The 25,979-nt window shown below is 47.6% G+C and overlaps 2 long non-coding RNA genes across 2 annotated transcripts; one reads left to right on the forward strand and one right to left on the reverse strand.

Annotated features, from left to right (window-relative positions):
* Positions 1-640: 640 nt before the first annotated feature.
* On the forward strand, positions 641-3,176 carry LOC144283104 (uncharacterized). The gene is made up of 2 exons (XR_013351434.1): positions 641-2,031; positions 2,758-3,176. It is a non-coding gene; the product is annotated as an uncharacterized LOC144283104 (long non-coding RNA).
* Positions 3,177-10,740: 7,564 nt separating this feature from the next.
* LOC144283105 (uncharacterized) lies at positions 10,741-23,171 on the reverse strand. The gene is made up of 3 exons (XR_013351435.1): positions 22,775-23,171; positions 22,398-22,663; positions 10,741-10,971 (listed from the first exon to the last, which is right to left on the reverse strand). It is a non-coding gene; the product is annotated as an uncharacterized LOC144283105 (long non-coding RNA).
* Between the last annotated feature and the right edge of the window lie 2,808 nt (positions 23,172-25,979).

Genomic DNA, 25,979 nt, shown 5'->3' on the forward strand with positions numbered 1-25,979 from the left:
GCACCCCTGACGCCGGGTCAAAGCTCCCGGGTGCTTCCCGCGCTCGGCCGCGGCTGCGGACGGCGGACCACGGCAGGCACTGAACCCCCTGGGACCTTGTGAAAATGCAGGTTTCGATTCCAGAGGTCTGGGGCGGGGCCCGAGAACCTGCATTTTTTCTAACAAGCTCCCGGGGATGCCTGGGGGTACATGTGGGGCTGCCAGACACCTCTGTAAACGCCCCTTGCTTCTCGGCCTTTCTCTTGCAATAGGGTCGATGCGGGCTGTGGAGCAGATGGACAGGGGTTGAAATCCCACCTGTGCCTCTCTCCAGCTTGGTGAAGTAGGGCCCCGCCCGGTTCTTTATGGGCGAAATGGGGGTGTGATTGTTGGCCCGCCAGTGTCTGGCAAGCTAGAGGTGAGACGACGTCGGGAAGGCCCCGGCGCCCTGCGAGCTGTCCTAGCTCTGTGAGGACGGCTGAGCTCTCCACCGACCCTCATGGCCGACTCAGCCAGGAAATGACAGTAGAGGAAGGAGCTCTCCAGGCTCCCCTTTCCCTGCTCTCTGCCCCCCTCATAGGAGGACTGCTGGGCTGAAGCCAAAGCTCAAACAGTCTGGGGGGCGGGGTGGGGGTGGGGAGAAAAAGGAGGGAGACTGGGTTGGATGGAATACATGGAAGGGTCCACATGAGAGCCTGGGGGGCGGGGGGCGGTGCTGGCATTGGGTCCCTGGGTGGCCTGAGTCCCTGGGAGAACAGTCCTGCTGGGGGCAGGCGCTGACGGTGGCAGGAAGAATGATCAGAGCAGGTGGTGAGAGTCACAGAAAGCTAGAGAGCAGGAGCCATCAAGGGTCAGGATCCCAGGGAACAGAGAGACACCGGGAAGGGCGGGATCCAGGAGAGAAGACGACTATACCTGGGGAACTTCTCTCTGTGTCGTTGCCCCTTGGAAAGGGTGTGGCAGAGGTTAGTGTGCAGGCTTTCCCCAGAGGCTGCCCCCAAACTGTAGCCTATTGCTCATCCTGTGACTGTGGGCAGGGTGACTTAAGGTCTCAGCCTCAGTGTCTTCATCTGTAAGATGGAGTTAGGATCGTTCACTCGAACTGTCGTGAGAACTAAGCAAGGCACTCCTGTATAGCCCTCTGATGGGTGGCTGACTCACGTCAAGCCTTCTGAGGGGGTTCTGGATTGTGAGTTTCTCCCCCCAGACAGATGAGCAACCTGAGGCTTGCAGAGTAAAGTCACACCCAGGTCTGGGCTCCCCTCTCTCCCTCACATAGGTAGGAAAAAAAATCACACAGGTTTTTTTGTAAGCTCCCCAGATGATTGGAAGGGGCAGCAACCTTTGAGGACCACTGGTAGAAGCTGAAGGCTGTGGAAAGTAGAAGCCACCAGTGAATCGCCGTACTCTCCCAAACCTCTTAAGCTCCCTTTAGATCCAACACCCTTTATAAACCAACTTTATGAGTTGGTAAAGGACCCCACATGGGTGCTTGTGGTGACCTCCAGCCAGAATATGTCTCCTGTGGTAGCCCAGCAAAGGGGTTGGAAGTCAGAGGTTCTGGATTAAAGCTCCCGCCTCCCTTGGGACTGGTGGTGGTGATCACATGCAGCAACATTGTCCTTGTCCCGAGATGTGTGAATGCTCTCTTAGGACCTGCCCAAACGCAAGGCACATTCAGGATGTTCTCTTCTGAATGCACATGAGATTGAAAGACTACACTCTCTTTTAAAGCACAGGGCTCTGATGTAGCTCCAATGGGTAGCTCAGTTGGCAGGATTTTTGAAACCAAGCTTTCTTCTACACGCAGCCCATGGACTTCAAGCAAGCAAGGAGCCCGGAGCTGAGATGTGGGGCAGCCTTGGTCCACTCTGAGCATGGCTGGCACAGCATTCCCTGCCTTGTTCTGTGATCCTGCTTTTCACAAACTTCTCCTCCCCTAGACAGTCAGCATTGTGAAGGCAAGGACAGTGTCCTACTCCACCTCGAGTTTCCATCACCCAGCAAAACGCCTGCCACCTAATCAGTGGTTACTAAGTGGTCATTACGAAGGTAAGAATAACTGAGCTGTGGGAGCTGGGGCAGGCACCTCACCTCTGTCTTCTCCTGGGCCTCAATTGTTTCACGCATAAAATGGGGTTTGGACTAAATTTGATCTCTTAGGCTCCCTCTTGCTCAAACAGTTGCTAAGTTTGAATTATTCTTCACCTGGTCATAGTCCACTTTATTTTTCTTTCCCAGGTACATATTCCTACACTGGACCTTGAGTGTATGTTTTCTCCTTACTCAAGTCGGTGGATGAGCTTTTTAAAATGATTGCAAACGGCCTGCTAGTTAAGGCCTGAAATTCCTTTCTTTTCTCACTGAATTTTTCTTGGCGAGGCCTTCCATCTGTTTTTGTTAGAGGCACATGGGGCTGATCATTCTGGGTGGGTGGAGGTTTTCTCTTCCTCAATCATCTTGGTAGCTTCTACAACATCTCTGGCCTCATCACCTCTGTGGCATTGGTAGGGCAAACACCTCCGATCCCCTTTCCTTTGCCTGGGATTCACTCTTGGCAAAGGGAACATGCAGGCTGGCCCAGATCAGAGGAGGTGCCACTGAGTGTGATGTGGGACAGACACAGTCAGTCACATGGGCTCATAGAACATCATCACCCACAGGATTAGATGAGTGGCATCACCCCATTCCCTATAAAACACCTTTCACATTTACCTGTTCGGACTGAAAGAGTAGAAAAAAGAACACAGATTCTGAGGGGAATCTTTTGCCTTCCAGGAAGGCTGCCGTGGTAAGATTTTCTATGATGTTGGCCTAACCCTTGGCTATCTGTGACCGACAAGTCACCGTGTGTGGTGCTGTCTGTAAAGATGACCATGTGTGTATGCGCTGCTCCTGTCATCAAGAGGTAGAGTCAATTCCCTTTCCCCTTGGATCTGTGCTGGTACTGGGACTGGCTTTGCCCAATGGAAGGAGACAGAAGGGATGCTGTTCCGGTTCTGGCCCAAGGCCTCATGTTCTCTGAGCCTGAGCCACCACGTAGAGTCCAGGCTATCTTGCTGGGCTGAGAGCCAGAAGCCAGCCTCAGGGCCTCGAAGCTACCTGGCCAACCCGGTTGATACCAGACAGCCCCGCTGAGCTCTGCCTGAAGACCTGGCCCACTGAATTGGGAGCAATAAAATAGTTTTGTGATTTAAGCTGCTTAGTGTTAGGGTGGTGTGTTACACAGTGATAGGTCCCTGAAACACCGTTCATACCCTAACATCTTCATTTGCAAAATGGTGGGTCTGCTTTCCATCTTTGAAGCTAAGCCAATGACTCTGTAACTAGTATCAGATTCTCTCACCATAAACAAACCTTTTGATATCTGGCCTCCAAACAAGGGTTTGGAATCAGGAAAAGTGCCCCTGAGTCCTAGAGACCACCAGCACTAATGCAACTGAAATTCATCAAGGAAAACAGAGGAATGTACTGTCTGAAAGCATTGGCTTCGGAGCAGAACTCCCTAGCTTTCAATTCCTGGCCATTCTATGTTGGACATGTTTCTTTCTCCTGGTCTCAGTTTCCTCATCTGTAAATTGGGGATAGGGACAGTGCCTACTTAGGATTAATGTGAAGATTAGCTAAAATATTGTCCATATATTGCTTAGCATGATGCCCGGAGTGTTGAAGGTATTCAATAAATGGTGGTATTCCTTTTGTTGGCTCCTTTTTGGTTCTTATATCTGTCCACGAGGGAGTGTAAACATACCAAAACATGATAACCTAGCCTTGCACCAGTCGATAAGAAAATGAAATTACACATTACCAGGGGCACTCAGAGCATTGGCCTATATTCTCTCTGTAGGTTCAAAGAGAATTCAAATGATTTCTTCTGTGTAAAAAAATACAGACTGCAGGGGAGGGGCAGAGGAAAGAAGCTGCATAATGAATCGCTTTCATTTCTAAAAAGATATTTACGATTAGAGGAAAGATGGATGAAAAGGATTAAAAAATTAATTTGTGGCTTTGTCAAAATTAAGCACAAGAAAGCAGCACATTGGTTAGCACATTTTTAGAGAAAAACAACAGTGGAACAAGAGGAATCAAAACCTAACCTTCTACCATCTGCCACAGATGATTTTGTAGCTCTCTACCAGAATCTCATTAGCATCTTCTAAGAGGCTGATTGTGCCACCAGTAAAACAGTGGTGGAGAAAGGAGCACTCACCCCCGGGGCACACACTCCACCTTGAGCCCGCTGGGGCAGGGAGGTGGCCAGGCAGGAACCCGAACCTCTCTCCTGATTCCCTCCTTCGTGCTCAGGAATTCCCTAGGCAGACAAAAGCTCCCTTTCAGCAGGGAGAGAGTTACCCTTTAAAAACTCGGCTCCAGGCAGCAAGAACAGGGAGGAGGAGTGATTGGCCTAGCGAAGACAAGAATAACACCGAAAACCCACATTTGCTTCTAGTTCTGGGCCTCCTGGGTCTACGCTCTCCTGGCTACATTTTCAAGTGCTGCATTTTCTGGAGCTTTTCAAACCTGGGCCTGCCAGGTTGGAGGCGCAGGGGATATGGACACCCCCATCCCCCAACCTTCCGACTCCTCAATCTTCCCTCCTTGCTTCCCAAAGGAAAGCAAGACAATACAAGACTCCTCGTTCTCAAGGGGCTTTCACCTACTCAAGAGCTGTGAAAAGAATTTAGAACTTTGAGATGAAAATCTCGCAGGAGGAATAGGGGCCAAGTTCACATGATTCCCCAGGAGGTTTTAAGGAATTCTGATTTTTTTTTTCCCCACCATTTCTTTAAATCTTCCTTTCTGGAGAAATGTGTGAGCTAGAGCCTGTTTGCGTGTGTGTGTGTGTGTGTGTGTGTGTGTGTGTGTGTGTGTATGTGTATATGTACACACACACATATGTATGAATGAAGCAAATACCACCCAGTGATCTACTCTCTCTTGGAAGACTAGAATCCGTAAGATTCTGGAAATCTGCTAAATCTTTCAGGGACTCATAATTCAACTGGACCTTTTACTGGACCCAGAACTGTAGAAATCCAAGTCCAAAGGGTTGCTTTGATTCCATCCAGTAGGATCTCAATCCCAACTCACTTGATTCCTTTGTCTCAGTCTCCTTGTCTTGAGATGTCCTAGGTCCTTAAGCAAAGTATTGTCTGTTTGGTGTCCTCTTGTCTCCAAATACTCTGACCACATGAGCTGAGGGCTCCTTTTTTTATGGGGATCCCCCGAGGACTTCAGAGTTCTAAGTCACAAGTCAGTTTGTTTAATGCCATAAGACCTTGGACTGAGGGGCACTGAGGTGGCTCAGTGGTTGAGTATCTGCCTTTAGTTTGGGTTGTGATCCCAGAGTCCTGGGATGGGGTCGCATCAGGTTCCCCGCAAGGAGCCTGATTCTCCCTCTGCCTATGTCTCTGCCTCTCTCTGTGTCTTTCATGAATAAATAAATAAAATCCTTAAAAAAAAAAAAAAAAAAAAAAAAGACCTTGGCTGGAACTTTCAAACTTCAAGGTTCATCATTCATGAAACTAAATGACAACACTGAATTACTTTCAGGAGAGTCTCAACTAAGGCTGTGAAAATTAGCACTAGTGGAACTTAACATGAATTAGTCCTTTAGGATTGTGAGGCATCCCAACTAGCTTAAGCAAACCGAAGGAATGTTCTGACTCCCATCACTGAGCCAGGGCTGGGTTAAAGCTGCAAAAGCCCTCTGTCTCTCCACTGGTTTTGTTCTCTCCTAATGGCTGATGGACAAAGGGAGGTATGGAGGCCGACCGTTCCATTCTTACATCATCACAGCTCAGCATCCCCTGAGGAAAGAAAGATTATTCTCCCAATATCTGTAGAGCCAAAGGACACTTTTCTGGTTGGTATGGCTGGGATCATGCATCCACCCTTCAGACAACCATTGAGGCTGGGGCATGGGATCTATGATTGACACTGGGTGGGGGGTGGGGTGGTAACCCCAAGGAAGGGAGGGCTGCCATTACCAAGAGCAGAGGGCGGGGGACACTGTGCTCACACACATACAAAACAGGTGTTTGTCCCACGTGCATAAAATACATTTGATAGTCACAAGGTCTTTCTCTTCTCTTGCCTTCACATCGGCTTTTACAGCCGAGGTGCTAATTGGAAGAATCCTGAGTCATGGCTCTGATGCGTGTTTTCCAACACTACCAAGCAATCCTCCAATTCTCAGCGGACACTGAGTGGGTGCCTACAACTCAGCTCAGTTCTGACACTACCCGGAGATAGCATCAGATCCCCCCAGTGAAGGGCTTACTCCCACAAGACTACTCCCACTTCAGATGTCACTTGCTAGTCCACGTTGTCACCTGTGCTGTAAACTGGGTGTTCCCACAAAGCTCTCTTCAGGTTTGACTAACTAGCCAGAGTGGCTTCCAGGACTTAGAGAAACATTCACTTACCTTTACTAGTGGATTATAAAGGATATAAATGATGAGAGGTCCATAGGGTGAGGTCTGGAAGGGTCTGGAGCACAGGAGCTTTTGTCCCCATGGAACTGGGGTATGCCACCCACCTGGCTCATGGATGTGTTTCCCAACCAGAAGCTCATCAAATCTTGTTATTCAAGAGTTCCTAGAGAGTTAAATCTGCAGTCACCCCCTCCTTCTCTTTCCCACATGTCATGGGTGGGGCTGAAAGGTCAGCCCCTCAGAAGAAATCTAGCAGCCCCAGGCTAAGCCACCTCATTAGCCTAAACTCGGGTATACTCGAAAGGGGTCCGCTGAATGACAAAAGATATGCCTGTCACTGAGGAAATTCCAAGAGTTTTAAGATTTTTGTGCTAGGAGCTGAGGACAAAGACCAAATATATTTATTGCACCAAACGTGGTTAGACATCCAATGTCAGCTAGAGCAGAATAGAAGGCATTAAGCAGGGCTCCTGCACACACCTTTGTGCATTTTTGGAGCTGAGGAGTCACGGTCACCTCTGCCTGGCAGCCCTGCCCTCGCCCTCTTACTGACCTGATCCCAAAGAAACATAGCTCCCCTGGTTTATCCATGCCCTGGGACCTCTTGTCGGAACAAGTATAAAGGAGTTCAGCCTGAAGTGGACCTTCCTGGCCCTGGCATCCGGAGCCAGCAACCCTGGCCATGCAGATTCGGGACCCCGTTCCTGCTCTCGCCTCTGAGGCCGGCATGCGCTTAGCCTGTGGCTTATGTAATGATCCGAGCCAACCCCACCGTGTGCCAGCCATTGTTCTAAGCCCTTTCATTATATGAATTTATCTGATATTCACACTGCCCTATGTGCTATGCAGAATTATGGTTACCCTGCCCTTAGAGATGAGGTAACAGGGTAAGGGCACTGAGAGGCTACATCATTCCCTCCGGGTCACATGGCATCTAAGTGGCAGAACCGAGAAACCACAGCATTAAAGATGCGTAGGTAGTATGCAGACTCTGAAGTAAGACTGGCTTTGTCACACACCATGTAACCCTGGGCAATTTGTTTCACGCCTCTGAGCCTCAGTTTCTTCATTGTAAACTGGAACATGAAAGTCTCAGTATATTCTAAGACTCTTCCTTGGCACCTTCTTGGCCCATATGCTCCTCCTAGGCACTCCCGTTCAGGCTTGCACCTTTATTTATTTACTTTTTAAAGATTTTATTTATTTATCCATGAGACACACACACACACACACACACACACACACAGAGACATAGGCAGAGGGAGAAGCAGGCTCCACGCAGGGAGCCTGATGTGGGACTCGATCCTGGGACTCCGGGATCATGACCTGAGCCAAAGGCAGCCGCACTCAACCGCTGAGCCACACAGGGATCCCTTAACTCCTGCCTCTTGAACATTTCCCCTTTAATGCTCATTTGCATCTTCCACTTAGCAAAACAGAGGACTCTTGCTTTTCCTAGCCAAATTCTTACCCCCTCCTCAGTCCTCCTGGTGTCCATGCATGGTGTCACCACCTACCCAGCTGCTCAGGCTAAGAACCTAGAATCTAAATTGTATTCTTCTTTTTACTCACCCTGTAACCAATCTTTCATTAAGTCCTATTAGCTCAAACTCCAAAAAAAAATACCCTGAAGTCTGGTCATTTTCACAGTTTCCACGGTCACAGAGTTTCAGCCCAGAGTCTCTGCCTGGATCACAGGGCCTTCTAATGACTCCTTTACTCCATCCTTATAAGTTAGATCATTTTCCTGGCTCTGATTACAACCCTTCCATGACTTGCCACTGCTCCAGGATAAAAATCTAGACTCATTTCTGTGATCTATCTGGTCCTACTTAACGTGGCCTCTCTTTCCTCCTCCAAACCCTCCTACCCGCTCTTTCCTTCTAATTCTGTGACAGCAGGTTGTTCATCTATTTTGGTCACTTGCTACATTTCCAGGGCCTCGAAAAGTGCCTGCAACATAACAGAAGCTTACTATATATTTACTTGTTGGATGAATGAATGACTGCCGGCCTCATGGACCTTCTCTCCCTCAAACCCACCACACTTTTTCCTGTCTGAGGGCAGTTGTATATGCTATTCCTTCTGCTTCCAGCACTGTTCCCCCAGCTCTGTGTGGCCACACCGCTCCACCTTTCAGGTGTTGACTCAGACTCAGCTCCTCAAAGAGACTTTTCCTGACGCGGTGGCAGAAGCGGCTCCTATTCCCTAGTGCTCCATCTCATTACCCTATTTTCAAGCACCTGAAGTTACCTTCTTTATTTTGGTCATGTGGCCTAACCCCAAACCCTGAGAATGAGCCTCGATCACAGGAACCTTATCTGTCTATTCATTGTTATATCCCAGCATCTAGAACAGTGCTTGGCACATAGTGGGTGCTCAGTAAGTGATGGTGAACTGATTCATGAACATTTAAGGCTGTTGCGACGAGGAAACATATTAAAACCTTTGGAAAGCTGGCAGTCTCTAGTAAGGCGAAGCACACACTTAGAAGGACCAACAATTCTACCCCTAGGTATACACACAAGAGATGTGAGTACATACAACCAGAAATTGCCTTGAACAAAAAATGTCCATAGCAGCCTTATTCATCACAGTCAAAACCTGGAAATAACCCCAATGTCCATCCATAAGGGAAGTGACAAACTGTGGTCTATTTATATAATGGAATAAGAAGGGCTTACATGTCTGAATCTCACAGACGACGTGTTGATCAAAAGAAGCCACACACGAAAAGGACATACTGTGTGATTCTATTTATATAAAATTCAAGAATAGAGAAAACTAATCCTGGCTGTGCCTGGTGACCCCTTTCCCCTTTCTACTTGTGGGCTGAGTGGGGTGCACCGCCTTTGTGCTAGGCGGAAGTGAGACAACCCGGTTAGAAGGGGAAGGATTTGCATCAACAAATGGTAGAGGGGTCAGTGCGGATACTGTGGGTGGAAAGAATGTTGATGGCCTGGGTAATTTTGGAAAGCTATGTGCAAGGCTGCCCTGGCCAATAGAGGTTTGTGGAACAGCTGGAAAAACACAGAACTTTCAAAGAACACCAAAGAGGATGCTGTGGCTTCACGCAGGAATCAGATCTCAAAATGTAAAGCACACGTTGAGTGCGACTCCACTGGTGGCCGTTGCTGCCGAGGCAGGTGGCTTCCTGCCCAGTGCAGGAGGGGACTGGAGGGGGAGGAGGGGAGCAGCAGATCTTTTTCCTGTTCCCTGGGCCCATGCCTCCAGCGCTCTGGGGGTGATGGTGTTCTTCCACCTAGTGGTGGAGCAAAGCCCCTTTGGGGGCCCCTTTCATTTCATCTGAAACTATGCAAAGCCCGGACATAACAGGAAGAGAATGGTTTTGTAATACATGTCTACTTAATACATAGTGAGGTATCTACTTAAATAACCAAGAAATCAAGCTTTCCTTTATAAGAACAGCCCCCCAGGCAGCGCGCACAACCACAGGCCTTCCGTCCGCCCCCTCCCCCAACTGCACCCACCTTGCGGCCACTTGCCCGTCATCCATCTGTCGTGTTGCAGCAATGCCTTTAGCTGGTTGGGAAACACAGCCATCAAAACGAACAGCTCAGTGTGTCACCAGAACCTTGTGAAACCTGCAGGAGAGCTGAGCTGAATTCAGAAAATGTGACAGGCAGGGCCACAGAGATAAACCACAGCTGCCAGAACCCTTGGGGATGCAGATATGTTTGCTTAATGGTGGTAATTATGTTAATTATACGCAGGTATTTATTGTGGTTTCTCTCCCCAGATACTCTTTGCCCAAACTGATTTTAAAAAGTTCCCACTTTCTGGAAGGTTGGGAATGTGTTTTCTTGTTCTCAATGATGTCCAGTTTAGAAAAGGGAATTTGGTGAGTGCTCCTCAGAACAAGTGGATAAACACAAGTGAGGTCTGCACGTGTCCTTCCAATCATCTGTCGGTTAAAAGAGGGTGCCTCCCACAAGAGCTCCTCCACCCAAAGACAAGCCAGTAAAAGAGATGAGAGGTCCAAAGTTGGAGGAAACGGAAACTTGGATTTCAGTTTGAGTCGAAATGCTGTACCTATGGGTGACAGCATTGTTAGGAGATCATCCTGCAGGGAGTTCAGGAGCGTACGTAACCCATGAGCTCAGTCATCCGTGGGCGTGAATAAGCAGATCCTGGGAATGAACAACCTGCCATCGACAGGCCAGGCATCATCCCAGCGAAGCAATAACCTGTCACTTGCGGTGGCTAAGAGACCTAAAGGAAAGAGCCCATCAAGCCCAAGTCTTATCCATTAGGGAAAATGGCTGAAGCAAAACTCGCTAACAATTAATTGTATCAACCAAGATGAAGCATAATTAGTTTCATTTAATTAGATGATATGTACAGATTTTCCCTGTTCTTTCTAGTCCTTTGAGGGAATTGCTCTGTCTCATCCCAGGTGTTTTTGGTGTGTTGTCAATCAAGATTCCTGGTTGCTGGGGTGGCTTGGTATCCCAACCCTCGGCAAGGGTGATCAGAATAAGGAGGGTGAGCAGGAGACAGACTCTGAGCAGACAAATCCATTGACATGCAGATGCTGAAAGAAAGAAGCTTCGTTAATTACTTGTTTTCTCAAATGAGACTATGATAGGAGGGTGGAAGAGCTTTCTGTAGAGTGGAACCCGGCGAGAGAAGCAAAGAGAGAGGTCTACGCAGTGCGTTGGAATCACCTGGGGAGGTTTACAACTGCTGAGGTCCGGGCCCAGCCCCAGAAATTTGTATTTCATTGGTCTGGGTGTAGCCTGGGCCTCAAGACTTCTAAAAACCCTCTGGTGATTCTTATGGGCAACCAAAGGCTGTGAATTGCTTATCGGGAACCACCATATCTCATCCTTGAGAACTTGATTCAGCAGCTCTCCCTGATTCTGTAACCCATCTCAGTGCCCTCAGCTGTCCACAACTTCTCTCTCTCTCTCTCTTTTTTTTTTTTTTTTTTTGCTTAATTTAGTTGGAATTGAATTTCCATCGTTAGTGGCCAAAAGAGACATTCAGCATCAGTGACTGAGCTAGGCAGTTTGAAATGCTTTTCTTATGTTAACTCACTTAATTGAATCCCGACATCCCCAAAGTTAGAAAAACCATGATTGTGATTGTTCCTATTTTACGGAGGAGGAAAGGAGACTTCACGAGATGAGGTGACTTGCCTAAACTTTCCCAGCCTGTAAAAGCAGACCTGGAATGTGAACCCAGAAACTTCTTAATCACCACACTTCATGGTAGAGCCAAAAAAAGGAGGCACATTCTCTGCATAAAGCCCAGAAAGGGGGGTCTCCAAACAATTGGAATATGAATACTTTTATCAGGAAGAAGATCTTGGCTGTCATAACAGAAAACCCCAACTACACAAGCTTGCACAATTACTTACCATATCAAAGGAATGGAGCCGGAACAGTTCTGGGCTTGGCATTCAGTAGCTCATTTAAAGTCACTGAGCTCCTCACTCCACCTTTCAGCTCTGCTCGGTTCTGTGCCCTGGCCTTGGCCTCCGGCCGGCTCTCCTCAAACCAGCCTGTGGTTGCAGCTCTCCCCGCAACCCCCTCCCCCCATCGCCTATCTTCACAGGGTAACCATAGCCAGAGAGAACTACTGTTTATGCAGAGGTGTCTCTTATCTTTTTCCTTTTTTAAAGATTTTATTTATTTATTCATGAGAGACACAGACAGAGAGACAGAGACATAGACAGAGAATGAAGCAGGCTCCTCGCAGGGAGCCCGATGTGAGACTCGATCCCTGGACCCCAGGATCACGCCCTAAGCCGAAGGCAGATGCTTAACTGCTGAGCCACCCAGGTGTCCCCTCAGAGGTGTCTCTTTTTATCGAGTAGACACACCAAAGGCCCCCGGTAGGATTCCTCTTGTGCTTCATCCCAGGCAAGGGGGATGGGAGCATCAGGATTTGCATGGATCTGCGGCTCTCAGCTGGGGTGTTGAAGCAGTGTGGGGGAGCCCGTGGTCAACGGGCCGGGCGACTCAGAGAGGGCTCGGGCCATTAGCACGTACAGGGGTAAAGGCCAGAGACAGTGAACGACCTGCAGTGCACAGGACAGTCCCTTTCGTGAGAGCTGCATGGTTTCTGAACCTCTCGCTGACCGTTCCCACAGGTGAAGACAGTGTTCCAAATTTTCTGAGCTAAAGCCTACTTCTTGTTTATCTGTAAACCTAAAGCATTTTAAAAAGACATTGCATTTTCCAGGAAAGCAACTACTGAATTCATCAAGGGATACCTGGGGCACCTGGGTGGCTCAGTCAGTGAGGTGTCTGCCTTTGGCTCAGGTCATGATCCTGGAGTCCTGGGATCAAGCCCCACATTGAACCCCACGTAGAGCCCCACATCTAGCTCTCTGCTCAGCCGGGAGTCTCCTCCCTCTCCCTCTGCATTCTCTCTCTCTCAAATAAGTAGATAAATCTTTGGGGGGGGGGGTAAGGAATACCCTACTTTGGAACCTTTGGAAAAGTCGTTCACTGTCGTAGAATGCCATTGAGCAATGCCAACACCACTCATGGAATCTGAGTCTCTGCCACAACAAACCTGTCCGGGCTTGCTCTGGCTACTGCCAGAATCACAAGGATTCCGGGTATGGACGTTCGCACCTGGAACATTCTGATTTATTTCTCCTAGTGTGGTCCTGCAGAGCACTTTCATATTGAAATACACCCTATTTTATTGTTAATTATTTTCCATTTAAATTCTACTTTGCATCATTGTCAGTTCCTTGCTTATCTGGGAAAGAAACTGATTTCTCTGAGCTCTGGAGGCTAGAAATCCAAGATCAGGTGGCAACTTGACCAGGTTCTGATGAAGGCAGATGATCATTTTTTTTTCTTTGTATCCTTACATGGCAGCAAGAGAGTGAGTTCTCTGGGGTGTCTTCTATGGGGGGGCACTAATCCCATCCTCTGGGGTCCACCTTCATGACCTAATCACCTCCCAAAGACCTCACCTCCTAACACCATCACACTGGGGGGTTAAGATTTCAACATCTGAATTTGTGGGGGGACACATTTAGTCCATAACACTTTATAACATTGGTTATTGAAGTTTTGAAATTATATGTATAGATAGACTATGTTATCTATAAACTTCCTTGCAGCGTGGGCAGCCCGGGTGGCTCAGCGGTTTAGCGCCGCCTTCAGCCCAGGGCCTGATCCTGGAGACCCGGGATTGAGTCCCACGTCGGGCTCCCTGCATGGAGCCTGTTTCTCCCTCTGCCTATGTCTCTGTCTCTGTCTCTCATGAATAAATAAAATCTTTAAGAAAAAAACAAAACTTCCTTTCAGTGTAGTAAAGGCGAAGTTGTAAAAATGTTTGCCCTAAGAGAGGGCATTGGATCTAATGGAATGAGAGCCACTCTTCAGAGCCGTGGAGATTCATCTGTGGGGTAGAGAATGGGACTCACCACCAGCAGCAGAGGATGGTGATGTCAGAACAAAATCCGGTCCCTTCAGGAAGGAGGACGTGGGACTTGGCCACAGGGTGAGAAGGAAGAGCGCTGTTTGTACCAGGCAGCTGCTGGTTGGCACCAGGCAGGAGAGGAAGCACTGGGCCGGAGCCGCAGCATTCCAGGCAGGGGAGAGAGGACTTTGTCTTGGAGGAGAGCCCAGTCCTCAGCTCCACCTGGCCCGGGTCAGACACTGCTGACCAAAGCCCCACTTGCCCTGCCAGCAACCTTCTGATGACAAACGTGGCCAATTGGCTTCCATACTGGGAAGAACAGACCGGGTTGGGGTGAGGGGGGTGTGCAGTGGGGCTGATCCCCATGCTGGCAACTAGGGTTCTGGTCCCTGAAAAGGAGCCCCCTCAATGGCAACAGATACACTGACATTCTCTTCAATGCATCATTTCCCATGAATTTGGTTAAATCAATACAGGACCTCAGAACTGACAGATTCTGGGTGTCCGACAAAGTGGAGTTCTGGGACTGGTAAAGCTGGCGGGGTAGGGTGGGGTCCTACAGTAGGCGCCGGCACCTGATGCACCCTTTCTGGGTAGCCGGTGGCTTCCTAGCTTCTGCTGGCTAGCTGTGCACCCTGTGGGGCTAATGAAATGTCATACAGGGCCCATGGGCAGAGCCAACTAAAGGGGAGCTGCTCTGTTTGGCGGCTGGGAATGCGTATCCCAAGGATTGCTCCCCACCTTTCCACAAGTCCCTCTCTGAGCCTCAGGGTGCAGTCTCTGCCTCAGGTACCCCCCAGCTCCTCCCTGGGGGAGGAGAGGGAACCAGCTCTGTAGAAGCCCCTACTCAGAGACTGGGTCCCCTTGCCCTACCCCCAGGGGTGCACTCAGGGAAGACCTGCATATTCACTGAAGAGCTAAGAAGGCCCAAGAGTTTGTGTCCTGCTGTGGGCTCAACTTCCAGCTTAGGTTCCTTCCAAATCATTCTGTTTTTGCATCTTCAAAGCGAGGCAGAGCAACCCTCAGGTGAAGCCACAGTTCAATGAGCAGTGGGAGAGCATTTAAAACAGCAAGTATCAAAATATGAAAACCAATCAAAATATCAAAAGCATTAAAAATTTCATAAAACCAAGTCATAGGTAGGTAAGGCCACCAGCAATCCACCTTTATGACAAAAGACAGGGGTGGTTTCTTTCCATTCTTAAAGGGCACAGGGTTCAGATTCACTGCATGGAGGACTCCCGAAAACCAGAACTCTTATGTTCAGAGTTGGTTTATGTGTCCATACACCCAAGAGCCTCGGACCACTCCAGCTATAGAAGATACATGGTAGCCACAAGCCCAGGGGTGATGGCAGCACCAAAAATAGAGATGAGGTACTAGCTCCCAGGAGCTACAACATCCATGACTGGAAGCCCTGGAGGCATGGCTGAGGGGGGTTTCAAGGGACCAGGGCGTTGCCTTCCCTCAGCCAGGTAAGCGCTAAGACAAGGAGACCATGGTACTTGCACCAGGACCATCCATCTTACAAATATTTATTATTGAGTGTCTATTCTATGGCAAGCATAGAATAGACACTGACCTCAGCTAGTACCTCTTACAGATACAATATTTTTTTCTTTATGCTTTTCTATATACAGAAGGGGCTTTTGTTGCTTTTAAAATTAGAGGAAAGACTATTAAAGTAAGTTATTAGAAATTGTTTTTGAAGACAGCCCGGGTGGCTCAGCAGTTTAGTGCTGCTGCCTTCAGTCCAGGGCATGATCCTGGAGTCCCGGGATCAAGTCCCACATTGGGCTCCCTGCATGGAGCCTGCTTCTCCCTCTGCCTGGGTCTCTGCCTCTCTTTCTCTCCCTCCCTCTCTCTCTCTCTCTCTCTCTCTCTCTCTGTCTGTCTCTCAGGAGTAAATAAATAAAATCTTTAATAATAAAAAAAGAATGTGTTAAAAGAAAGAAATTGTTTTTGAATAAATGTCCATGAAGAAAATAAAAATAAAAACGTGGAAAGGAAACACCAGGTAATTTCATGTCTGCAATAACAGTGGATTTTGGACTCCGAGGAGGCCTCAGGAGGTGTGGTCGGAAAATCAACACCAGATGGTTCCAGAGGAGTTGATTCTGAGCTGGTATTGTCAAAGAAATCCAAGGAGAACTTTTGCGGTTGGTCAGTCTGGTCATATTTCATTTATTCACTTGATTATTCATGCAAAAAACATTTTTCATACTAGATTCTGGGCATACAGAAATGAATGGGTCATCATCCTGTCCTTGAGAATGCCACCTTCCTGTTGCAGGGCAGCTATGCCGGCAGTTATGTTAAATGCTAAAGGTGCCAAAGGAGAATCAGGCAAAAGGTGCAGAAGGGACCACAGAGAAAGGCAGGCACTGTGTCCATTTGGCCACCATCTTATCTTGGCCTATTGCACACAGCCAGTTGCTTAGTAGGCACTCAACATATTACTGAACAAATAGTTGTTGGGCAAAGCTTCATGGATATGGTGACCCGGTCACCTGTGCCTTAAGAGATGCTTTGCTTATGGCTTTCCTTTCTCCTATGGCAACATCGTTAACTTTTAGGTGCCCTCTGACCCACTCCTAACTGCTTTAATCACATTCACCAGGTGTCATTGCATTTTCATTTTTCCCACAATGGTCCTTGATTGAATTTTTTCCTCATTTCATTAGTATCTGCTCTTCCCTCATCCTTTTCATCCTCTCTCCATATCTTGTTGTGTCCTCACAAAGACTCAAAGCAATTTTCTAAAATTCTCTTCTGGTTCCTGCAATACTTTGTTTTCAAATATGTTCTTCTGCTAGATTTCAGGATGACAGTGCATGTACTTTACCTGAAGTATTCTAGAACTTATCCTATAATGAAGGGAGGTCTGTCCAGATATTCTGGTTACTAGAAGATAGAATGTGGCTTTCTCTTGATATACCTCACTGTTCATTTGGATATTGGTGGAATCCTTTTCTCAGGTCTTCAACTGGAAGAGAGTATAATGTGCACAGCTTGGTGCAATTTCTAACATCCAGAATGCATTTACTCCCTTAATTTAGCTTCATAGGACTAAATCAGAATGTTCTCTTACATCTAGCATCTGGTTTGTTGACATTCTGAATAGATGAAATGTGCACACATACCCACATATACACACTCACAACTATATTACCCAGAATATACTGTTATCAGAACTTTTCCTATATCTGTCATCCCCAAAGGTATCCTATGTGCTGCAGCTATACTTCCCCCAGTACACAACTACCATCAGAAATATGCCTAAACACCCTCTGCCATCATGCACACATGTACACAACTTCCTGTCTATTGTCTTTTGGGAATTTATTAAACTAGGACTTGCAATTTCTAAATAAATGCAGAAAGCAGGAGCTTACTGTTAGTAAGTTTGAGAAGAATGAAGTTCTGCCTTTATTTATTTATTTAAAAAAGATTTTATTTATTTATTCATGAGATATAGAGATAGAGAGAGAGAGAGAGAGAGGCAGAGACACAGGCAGAGGGAGAAGCAGGCTCCATGCAGGGAGCCCGATGTGGGACTCGATCCCGGGTCTCCAGGATCACACCCTGGGCTGAAGGCGACGCTAAACTGCTAAGCCACCCGGACTGCCCTGCCTTTATTTTTTAACGATTTATTTATTCATTCATTAGAGGCAGAGGGAGAAGCAGGCTGCCCACAGGGAGCCCAATGCTGGACTCGATCTCGGGATCCCAGGATTATGCCCTGAGCCGAAGGCAGACGTTCAACTGCTTGAGCCACCCGGGCATCCCTGAAGTTCTACCTTGCAACAAAAACCCGAGTGGTGGAAGAATGGATTACCGACATTTGGACAATCCAGATTTTTTTTTTAATTTTTATTTATTTACTTATGATAGTCACAGAGAAAGAGAGAGGCAGAGACACAGGCAGAGGGAGAAGCAGGCTCCATGCACCGGGAGCCTGATATGGGATTCGATCCTGGGTCTCCAGGATCGGCCCCTGGGCCAAAGGCAGGCGCCAAACCGCTGCGCCACCCAGGGATCCCGGACAATCCAGATTTTAGGCCTCTCTCTAAGCCACAGGACAAAAATCTAGAGAGAAATAAAATGTCTACCTTCCTTCTTTGACATTATAGACCTGCTTCATTTGAGCTCATGAAGGACGTACTATACCTGACTTGGAGTCTCAAGTTGGCCATGTAAGTCTTAGAATCACCCTCAGTTTCCTCCAAACTCAGGCAGTAAATTTTACAATTGTTTTCACTTATGGTGGGATTACAAGTCCTTACTGTTTTGTGCATCCTGAATAGGTGTTTTAGTAGATTTGAAATGTAATATTATGTATTGATAAATTCCATTTAAAACCAGAAACCTAGGAATCCCTGGGTGGCGCAGTGGTTTAGCGCCTGCCTTTGGCCCAGGGCGCGATCCTGGAGACCCAGGATCAAATCCCACATTGGGCTCCAGGTGCATGGAGCCTGCTTCTCCCTCTGCCTATGTCTCTGCCTCTCTCTCTCTCTGTGACTATCATAAATAAATAAAAATTTAAAAAAGAAAAAACCAGAAACCTTGAGGTATTACATCTGCATTTATTCATTGACTCCCTCAGTTTGACACTGTTTATATACAAATCATGTGTCTGGTACTATGGTAGACACTGATAGCGAAAACCCAACCCCTGCCCCCTTAAAGGTTATAGTCTAGAAGGTGCTTCAGACTCCAAGGGATTATAATAAATATGATAAATTCTTCATGATGAAATACAAGTATCTTCTTCTCTAACCTTCACGCTGGTCCATGAAACAGACACAGTGGGAGAAAACACTGAAATGAGAGGTTGGATCTCAGCATTGAACGGTCTTGTATATTGTGTTCATAAGTTTAGACTTTGATGGGGAGCCACTGAGGAATATGGTGCAAGGGAGTGAGGGGCCTGTTCAAGCAGGAAAGCCAGGAGCACAAGCAGGACTGGGAGGAGACAGACAGTGTGGCTTTGGACTTGAGAGGAATAGCACTGTCCTGTCTACTCTCTCCTTCACACATTTATTCACCGTATAAACTCCATTCTGAGATTCTAACAAATGAGGTTCTACAAAGAAAAGCCCAAATAGACCACTTGAAGAAGCTATTGAGGCAGAATCAATGTAATTATTCTAACTCATCACTTAATTTCACATGCCCTGAGGTCAAATGCAACCAAGCTGGTGCTTTTCAGCATCAAAATGTCCCCCCCACCCCCCCACACACACCATGAAGCAATGAACTTTCTTTGTGCTCCCACAGGTTATGTATTTAGTTGTAATTTTCTGTGTGGAACCAGTTGCAGCAGAAATGTTGGGACCTTTGCCCAAATCACGAAGGGTGTCAACTGTCAAGACAGAAACAATACTCCAGAAATCTGATGATTTTGACTTATAGTTTAAAAACCAGTCACTGAATTTGAAAGGAGAGGATAAGAATAAACTTAACTCTGCTTTAGATGTATCATAATCTGGTTCTATTCTCCAGTATTTGGGTTCCCGGTAAAATTCCACTCTGATTTGCCCATCCCTTAGGTCTGCGGGTATAATAAATGAGAAGCCAGGAGGAGTTCTGATTAATTTCCATCATGAGAGTCAACTCTTGATTTTCAGGGAGAGAGTAGGGAAGGAATGGTAATTAAGATCCACAGATAGCACAAACATCCAATTTAACCAGCAGTTTCAAATCCTCCTCCACTGATTTTTTTTTTTCATCAGAGGTGCCAAGTAGCAAAGCTCAGCCCACTTTCTGGGGCTGGATCTAATAAGACGTGAACTCATCAGAAGGCAAGTAGATGGGCTCAAGAAGAACAATAAATTGGGAATTGTTGGCCTTTCTGAATTAGAAAATTGGCTGCTCCTTCTTGCTTCTATTTTTTTTTTTTTAAGATTTTATTCATTTATTCATGAGAGACACAGAGAGAGAGAGAGGCAGAGACACAGGCAGAGGGAGAAGCAGGCTCTTCACAGGGAGCCTGATGTGGGACTCCTAGGGCCCCCCACCCCATCATTCTCTGAGCCAAAGACAGACGCTCAACCTTCGGGCCCCCCAGGCGTCCCATGCTCTGTTGGTTTTATTTAGAAGAATCACAATATTGGCACTGTTGGTTTCAACTGGGGGCTACCAGCTTAGAAAGGCCAGCTCACTGTTCACCACTAAAACCAGCTCACAGAGCACGTAAAATGGGTCTTTAGTGGGACACCTGAGTGGCTCAGTGGTTGAGCGTCTGCCTTTGGCTCAGGCCCGGAGGTCTTGGGATCAATCCCCCGCCCCCTCCCCGCATTGAGCTCCCTGCAGGGAGCCTGCTTCTCCCTCGGCCTGTGTCTCTGCCTCTCTTTCTCTGTGTCTCTCATGAATAAATTTAAAAAAAAAGGGGGGGGTCTTTAGTGACTATGGGCCGAATGAAGTGCCAGAGCAGGAGCTCACCTCCCAGAGGAGAGGCCCTTGCCATTTGCCTCAAGCTATAAACTCTACCGTTTGAGCCTCTGCTAGGACACAGACCCAACCCAAGCTGCCAGCATTTTTAGACTTTCTTAGGCCCAGCTCTCTCTGCAGGCTTTCCTATGGCCTCTCATTTGCTTGCCACTCAAGGCTGCACGTTATCTAACAAGAATCAGGCCTTCTCACTGCTCTCTAAATCATACGCATTCACCTCTGCCCACGTTTACACACAGGTGCTGGAATATGTCCGTACTTCTCACCATCTTGCCTTTTCTCCTGTCACTCTTTAAACCCCCAAATGTAGGTATTTTTCAAGGTCTAGCCCTTCCATGGAAGCTTCCCTGGTTCCCCAAACTCAACGTAATCAGCACTGTGTTCATATATCTTTTATGACGTTTGTCACATTATGCGTTCATTATATCACAGTGGCTTATGCTCCCTATGACTTTAACGGTCTCAAAAATGTGGATCATGACCCACTAAGTGAGTTTCGAAATCACTTTAGTGGGTCATGACCTGAATTTTTAAAAATTAAGTGGAAACAATAGAACATCTTAGAGTACATTACACACAAACATATTTCTCATTTTGGTTTATGATCAAAAAGCTAGAAAGTCACTGCCTCACACAGTAATGATGTTTTCAGTTTCTATGTAACAGAAAGTCTTGATCCAATCAGCTTAAATAACAAAGGGTTTATTACCAGCTATAATGAAAAGTCTAAAAGTGAAGGCAGATCTGGGTTGGTTTATCATCAACTTATCAACATCAAGGACCCTGATTTTTGCCATTTCTGTCATCCTTCTGGCCACCTTCCCTCATGTCTGCAAGATGCCTGTAGGAGTTCCTTGCATCATAACAACACCCAGAGTTCAAAAAAAGCGGCAACTTATTCTTTGGATCTCATTTTATCGGGAAAGACATCTTTCCCAGAACTCCCCACCCCCACCAACTCCCAGCAGAATTCCTTTCATTTCTCATTGAAAGAAACTGAAATAAAATAAAGGATATGCCCAGCCAGGAGTCACAAGGAAAAGCAAAATTAGTTTCAATGGGGATAAGAGCATCTTCCCTGAGTACTGTCTGGTCAGAAAGAAGGGTGAGATTGATGGATCTGATGTCGGCAAGCAAAAATTTTATGTGCCAGCTCCCACCGAGGGTACTGGGGCCGGACCAGAGTCCCTTTCTCTTCCTATGCTCTGCAACGCGCACCACGGAGCCAGTCTAGACGGTCACCTCAATTTTCAGTGATAAATTAAGTCAATCACTTTGCCTCAAAGTATAAATATTCATGGGATACATAGATCAAATATCCAATCAGACATACTGGAGGCATTCTGCAGACATGATTTGCTAATCTATAACTCACTGGAGGCTAGGATTTTTTTCTGTTTTAATTTTTTGTTGAATTTTTAAGCATGAAGGGCTAGATTAGCCACACTGTATATTGTAATACCATTTCAATAATAAAATACATATTTGTCACAATGCAGATGGCAAGTGAAGATCCCACAGATGGAAATGTGGCTTCTAAGAGGAGATGGTAAATGTGTGGCGGTGGGCGTGGAGAGATGGCTGCATTGGGCTGGAGAGACATTACGTCATCCCAGATAGGGGATTTTTTTTGGGAACCTGGCAGGATTACTGCTGAATCATTCAGCTAGGCAAATTATTGGCATGTTAGTTGGACAAAGGTCCCTGTAATTAAGCCCTTGTACCACCACATTCCTTGGCATCTTTCTGCTTATGTGGCCATTTAAGGCCACACTTGAAAACATGTATGCATAAAATAACCATATCTGCAAGAGTCAGTGGCTTTACAGTATGGAGCCAGGACTATTTCTCCTGTCTTGTATGCACACGAATGTGCATGCATACACCACACACACACACACACACACACACACACCTTAACAGAGAAACCGCAGGTTCAAAAAAAATTGAACTGCAGAAAACCTTTTGCCTCTGAGATTCCTAGAATCCTTCCCTTTGCTGCTGGTACAAATGCAAGATCCTCCCACTTGTCCAGTAAGGAAAGCTAGCCTGGTGAGTGTCTTGAAATTCCCTGAAAGTCAGCTTGGTTCGGGAGTCACAGGGCAAAACTCTTCTCACCTGCTAGACTACAGGACGCTGGACCACAGGGTGCTGCAGGGGAAGCCGGTTGTCCTTGTGGGGCGGAGACCTGCCTCTTCTCTGGCCTCTGCTGCTAATTCATGACCTAGCTGCAAGGCTGTGCTGGGCCCCAGGGGCCTCAGGCTGCCGCCCGGCTCTGCCAGAGCTTGCCTGAAGGTCCACGTGCAGTTTCAGGAGCCTTATTTTATGAAGGTCCTTGGCAAACCGGGTGGTGTGCTGGCAGCCAGACGCGGGGTGTCCGGAGACTATGGGGAAATGATCAAGAAACAACACAGTAGTGGTCACCACGACAGTTGCAGCTTTACCTGCACTGCCACGCTTGGCTTATTTTGCTATCAACCTAGGCCTTTACACACCTTTTAAAGAGATTCTAGAGACCACAGACCAGAGGGATTGACGTCGGTGCCCAGGAACATTCATAAGTGGGTTATTTAGCAGGTGGCTTGGGAACTTGGAAAAGGAAGTGGCAGTTAGAGAGGGCCGCATGGGCTCCCCTCGTTTCCTTTCTGCGGCGTGACCCTGACTGGTAAGAGCTAAGCCCGGGCGGGGCTTCCTGGGGCTGGGCGCCCGCTGGGGCCGTGGCGCTCTCCTTATTTTGATTTACCAGCCAGGAAGCTCAGCCTTGGCGACAGAAGTGGCTTTTTCAGGTTGGTGGCTGTTCCTCTTTCCGGCCGAGCCTCAAGAGGCTCTCGGTCCCCTCCCTCCGCCGCGGGGGCGCCCAGGTCCCCAGGTCCCCGCCAGGTCCCCTCCGCAGCCGCAGCCGCAGCCGCGCTCGCTCGTCCTTCCAAGAACAGGGCAGAGACTCGCCTCGCGGGCCGCTTGCCTGCTTGGGTCTCTGCGGTTCGGATACAGCTTGTGAGGCCGAGCCGGGCCTGGAACGTGGTGGGCACCCGGCGCCCGCGCGCCTGGAGGAACGGCGGGCACGTGTGAATGCAGGAGTCGCTTGGTGGGGTTTGGACAGGAACCTGCCTAATGCCGGAGACGAGTTTTCAGCTCCCTGCGCACTCGGCCTCTCAGTAAGCGCTCAGCAAACCGTCCGCAGGTGCCAGGCGCCCAGGGAGGTGCCAGAGAATCAAATGAGTAAGACCCAGTCTCCGCCCTTGAAAATCTCACAGATAAAGGGTGGTGGTTTGGTGGTGGTTTGATAAAGTGGGTTTACTAAACACACACACACACACACACACACACACACAAATAAAAATATACTTTTTAAGGATTTTATTTATCCATTTGACAGAGAGAAAGAGAGAGAGTGAGTGAGAGCACAAGCAGAAGGAGCAGGAGGCAGAGGGAGAAAGCAGGCTCCCCACCGAGCAGAGAGCTCAATGCAGTGCAGGCTTGACCCCAGGACCCTGGGATCACGATGCCAGACAAAGGCAGATGCCCAACTGACTGAGCCACCCAAGAGCCCCTAAAAATAGAACTCGAGATCCCTGGGTGGCTCAGCAGTTTAGCGCCTGCCTTCGGCCCCGGGGCGTGATCCTGGAGTCCTGGGATTGAGTCCTGCGTCGGGCTTCCTGCATGGAGCCTGCACCTCCCTCTGCCTGTGTCTCTGCCTCTCTCTGTGTCTCTCATGAATAAATAAATAAAATCTTAAAAAAATAGAATTTGATATGTCTTATAATAGAGTTAAGTACAAAATGACACAGCAAGAAAAAGAAGAGAAGCACTTGAGTGCGAATGTGCCTGTCAAAGTTGGAAGACCTCTGCAGAGCAGGTGACTTTGAGCCTGACCTTGAAAGAGGGCTCCAGACTATGGCAGAGAAAAGACTGTGCAGAAGTAAGGAGGCAAAAACTCATGGGTATGTCCAGGGAGAGGCATGGAACTTGTCCCCTAACCTACACTTTTGAGTCCTATTTTAATCATGGTGCCCAGTTGTTATGAGAGTCACCACCAACTGACCCCTTAGTGAAGCCATCGAGGAGGGGAATCCTGCCTGGGGTAGGGGTGGGAGGGTGTGCATCTGAGTGGTCTCAAAGGTGTCCTCTGACTCTAAGAGCAACAGGACCTGGAGGACTGTTTCTCAGAGGAAGGCACCAGAAGGCAGAATCATAGACAGCCACATTCCTGCCCCAAATAAGGGAATTTCCTAACAAGAGGGCTAACTATAACTACTGTGTACATACTGGCTTGTAGTGTTCAAAACCTCTCCTCAAACATTACTTCATTTGATCCTCCACTAGCCTGCTACATGCGTTCTGAGCTCAGTGAGACCATTTGTTATTTATTGGATCAACATGTGTGGGGAGCACCAAGGCCCAGCCAGACCTGGGCAAAGCAAGAGGGAACAGCACAGCCTCTAGCTCCAGAGCACCCACGCGTGCATAGAGACAATGAGATCAGGTAAAGTATTGTTACTCCAGTCATCTCAGAGGGAAAAGTATTAGCCTCGGGGACACAAGCACAGAGAGTGCTGAAGTGATGACTAGCAGCTGGGCTCCCCTGTCAGGCTGTCTTGGGCTCAAGCCCTGGCCTTACACCCACTTGCTTCTATGACCTTGGGCAATTAAATGAGAGTGTTAAAAATAAATGAAATGAAAAAATGCATGTGTATCAGAGTATAGTCTGGCTGCTAAAATGATGACTCTTAAATAAACAATCCCTTAAACCAGATGGAAACTGATTTCTCTTTCACATACACATCCAGCCAGGACGGTGGCTTTACTCCAGGAAGTCATCCATCCCAGGCTCTTTCCACCTAGTTGCTCAGCTCGTTCTAGGAGACTGACCTCATCCATCTTGTCCCAGAAGGCGCCTCATCACACATCACTCTGTGTTTATTTTTATTTATTAATTTATTTTTAAATATTTAATTTATTTATTCATGAGAGACACAGAGAGAGAAGCAGAGACACAGGCAGAAGGAGATGCAGGCTCCATGCAGGAAACCCAATGTGGGACTCGATCCCAGGACCTCAGGATCACGCCCTGAGCCAAAGGCAGGTGCTCAACCGCTGGGCCACCCAGGTGTCCCTCACCCTGTGTTTAGATGCAGCTTGATATAGGAGTTAAAATGGTGTAGCCAGGACCTGGTCCTCTCTTGGCACGGCTCCCCCTCCCATAGATGTGGGCTGCACCCTCCCATCTGGGTCGTAGGAGGGTTTGGGTGGCTCCAGACTTCATGTGCTGATAGCTTTATGTCCACCATCACCGTTCTAAGAGTCAAATGGAAGTCCTGGACCCGACTTTCAGTAACCTGCACCAATCCTGGTGACCAAGAGAGTGGGAGAAATTGGTTCGCCAAGACTAATTTAGGGCTCTCTCACAACTGTATGGCTGAGAATAGGGGAGAGAAGAGCCCACACACAAAATTCTCCACACTGTTTTAAAAGATGGATGGATGTAAGGTGGTGGTGAAAAAAAAAAAAATCCCTCATTTCTTCCTTTGATCAATTTTAGGTACTACTAGGGTACTATATAATCCATAGCAGTGGTCTTTGAACTCTACCTAAGAAGTCCCAACTTTGATTAGGCCCTAACAAGTACATTTATTTTTTATAAGTATGCACATGTGCTGGTGGCTTTCCAGTGTCCATCCTTCCTTACTTCCTTAGTATAGC

This window comes from Canis aureus, chromosome 14 (genome assembly GCF_053574225.1).
Source record: "Canis aureus isolate CA01 chromosome 14, VMU_Caureus_v.1.0, whole genome shotgun sequence".
Lineage (NCBI taxonomy): Eukaryota > Metazoa > Chordata > Mammalia > Carnivora > Canidae > Canis > Canis aureus.